This window comes from Sapajus apella, unplaced genomic scaffold, assembly GCF_009761245.1.
Source record: "Sapajus apella isolate SASKATOON/1434 unplaced genomic scaffold, GSC_monkey_1.0 scaffold22, whole genome shotgun sequence".
Taxonomy (NCBI): domain Eukaryota; kingdom Metazoa; phylum Chordata; class Mammalia; order Primates; family Cebidae; genus Sapajus; species Sapajus apella.
Window position 1 is genome coordinate 9,413,764 of NW_022436962.1, and position 3,420 is coordinate 9,417,183.

Here is a 3,420-nt window from a genome sequence, read left to right on the forward strand (position 1 = left end):
GAATCCGGCTTTAAAAAAGTCCCAGCCTTGAAAGGGGTGGGGGCGGGCGGGAGGGAAAGGAGGTCACTCTCACGGCTGTGGTCGCACACACCTCGCCTGAGGTCGGGCCGGAGGGGAGCCTCATTTCCTTTGAACCACTGAGCTTGGTGGCAGCGTGGGGAGAGATGTCTCCATATTGGGCTAAACGAAATTCAACTTTCCCTGACGCACCTTTTGGGATCAAAGAGGGGTGTTCCCATGCTCGCCTTTCACCACTTCCTCCCTGGGGTATCTCCACCTCTCCAACACAAGCTCAATGCCAGTTCTCTTTGGGATGTTTTTGTGCAGGGGGTGTGACCTCACCCCTAAAGGAACCCCCACCCCCAAGTTTTCCCCTCTTGTCAGTGGAACCTGTGACCAACGGTTCCTTCCTGTCCTTTTCCTCCCGGAAAGTGGCTCAAGTGGCATTTGAACATCGCTCTAGACCCCTGAATAGGGTTTGGAGCAGAGATGTGCCTGGGGAAAGGAGAACGCAGTGCTGTGTATGAAGATTTGGGCACATGCACACAAGAGCACACAACAGCAAGCTGAGCAGGTCATTCCTTTTGATAAGGATGGCAAATACACATACCCAACCCTGTCCTTCTCACCCACCCCAAACCAGTACCCCCAGGATAATTCCAGCTCAGCTCTGGGGGAATTGCATCAAGGGCCTGCAGACTCACAGGACCTAGTAGAGCAAAACATCAGGGTTTCAGACCCCAGTTTTGGCTTCAAATACTGGGTTTCTCTGCCCGGAGAAGTAGCTGCTAGATTGGGAAACCCTGGCCTTGTCCAGAAAGGTGAGATCTGTGAATACAGGGTGTGGGGTTGCATGGGGAATTAAGGCTGATGTATCTGGAGAAACTTCGGTTGGGCTCGAGTCAACTTCTGCCCAGTTCTGTTCAACAGTTCTTGCCCCTCCAATACCCCACTTAATCTTGCCGAAGCTTAGCTACCAGCTTAGCTATCTTAGAGACCTTGATTTCCTCTCTACCTTCCATGTTTTTACTTACTTGAAAACAGTTTCCCTCTCCTGTGTCTATTTTTTTAATTGAAATATACTAGACATTTAGGAAAGGAATACAAAAACCTAAGTGTACAGGTCAACAAATGAGCACACAGCGAACATCCCCATATGACCACCATCCAGATCTAGAATAAGATCATTATTGGCACCCCAGATTCCCTCCTATCCGCTCCTGGTGACTACACCACACTCCTCCTCAAAAGTAACGTTTATCTAACACTACAGGTTAGTTTTGCTTACTTTTGAACTTTATATAAATGGAACCATTCAGTGGGTATTAGTTTGTGTCTGGCTTCTCTCACTCAATACTATGTGAAACTCATCCATGACATTGTGGTAGCAGTAGCTCATTTGTTTTCATTGCTGTACGGTGTGCCATTAAATAAATATGCCACAATTTATGTTATTCTGTTGATGGACATTTGGGTTGTTCCTACTTTGGGGTTATTATGAATAAAGGCTGCGATAACACTTTTGTTCATGTCCTTTGGTAAACTTATGCTCATATTTATATTAGATATATACCTAGGAATAGAATTACTGGGTCATAGGATAGGCATATTTTTAGCTTTAGTCAATGCAACTAAACAATTTTTCAAAGTGCTCATATTAATTTACATTCCTGCCAGCAGCATCTTACAAGTTCCAGTTGCTCTATATTCTCATTAACACTTAATATTGTCACTCTAGAAAGATTAAAAATTTTAGCCATTCTGGTGGGTGTATAATAGTATTATAGTTTAAATTTGTTTTGTTCTGATAGCCAAGGAGGTTGACCACCTTTCCATACATTTACTTGACCTTTGGATGTTTGTTCAAGTATTATGTCCATTTTCTATTAAGCCTTCTGTCTTATTACTTTTTTTATTCTTTTAAATTAAATTTTATTATTTATTTATTTTTTTTGAGACGGAGTTTCACTCTTCTTACCCAGGCTAGAGTGCAATGGCGCGATCTTGGCTCACCGCAACCTCCACCTCCTGGGTTCAGGCAATTCTCCTGCCTCAGCCTCCTGAGTAGCTGGGATTACAGGCACGCGCCACCATGCCCAGCTAATTTTTTGTATTTTTAGTAGAGACGGGGTTTCACCATGTTGACCAGGATGGTCTCGATCTCTTGACCTCGTGATCCACCCGCCTCGGCCTCCCAAAGTGCTGGGATTACAGGCTTGAGCTATTTTTTTAGTTTTACTGGAGACAGGGTTTCACCATGTTGGCCAGGCTGGTCGCTAACTCCTGACCTCAAGTGATCTGCTTGCCTCAGCCTTACAAAGTGCTGGGATTATAGGTGTGAGCCCCTGAGCCCGGCCCTGTCTTATTACTTTGTAGGATTTCTTTATAAATATCAGATATGAGTCCTTTGTTGCTTGTAGGTATTACAAATATTTCTATGAGTAAATAAGTACAAAAGCCCTTGGTTTTGGTGTCTTCTGAAGCATCAGGACCACTGAAACAAGAATATAATCTCTATATCTATTTGGATCACTAGTGTAAACCCAGCTCCTGGCACCTAGTAGGTACTCAATAAATATGTTGAATAAATGATGGATGAGGTGGATAAGACTAATGTAGGTACTTAGCTCTATGTTGTGCTGATCCCTACAGCCAAACACCAAGAGGACCTGGGGGAAGCAGATTTCCTTTGGCTTAGCCAGCTGTGACCTTGGGAAGAGGAAGACATCCTGGCCCTTCTCTACTAAAAGAGCAGAAATAGCTACAGTCTTGAAATGAGGAGCACAGATGTGGGGAACAGAGGTTACAGATGAAAAGACAGGAGCTAGCAGCAAATAGCAGGCCAGCCAGATACTTTAGAAGGAGACACTCAATTGGGGGTGTCAAAAAGATAGTGAGGGTCTCTGAACATCACTGTGGACCTTTGTATAACAAAAACCTCTAAAGTTCATGTGGACCTTCTCTTGCCTCAAGACATGTCCAGCCTTAGAGCTTGTTGGCCAAGAGAGCTCTTCCATACCTAGAAACACGTTTCTTTCTCCAAAGGAGGTCCCCTGAAACTTTGGTTGCAGAGTCTTATTCCTATCCCCCATTGGGCAATTCTTTTTAAAAAAAAAAATCAGCTTCAACTTCCTCGTGGCCTATAATGTTCATCCTGAATATGGAAAACCACCGAGTCAGCCTCTTCTTCATGGACCGTTTTTATGGGCCTGTTGCATTCTACAGCGTTTTCCTCTTGCTGTCTTTCTCTCCAGGGTCCTTGACCAGATATGGTCAAGAGTCTCTCACTGATTCCTATTACTTTAGGAGAAAGAATTTTCCCCTTGCAGCACCCTAACAAACTCACAGTGTCCCCTCCTCATGTCCTTCAGAACATAATGTGGCATTTACCCAGAAGCTGGTAACAGCACCCCAAATTTT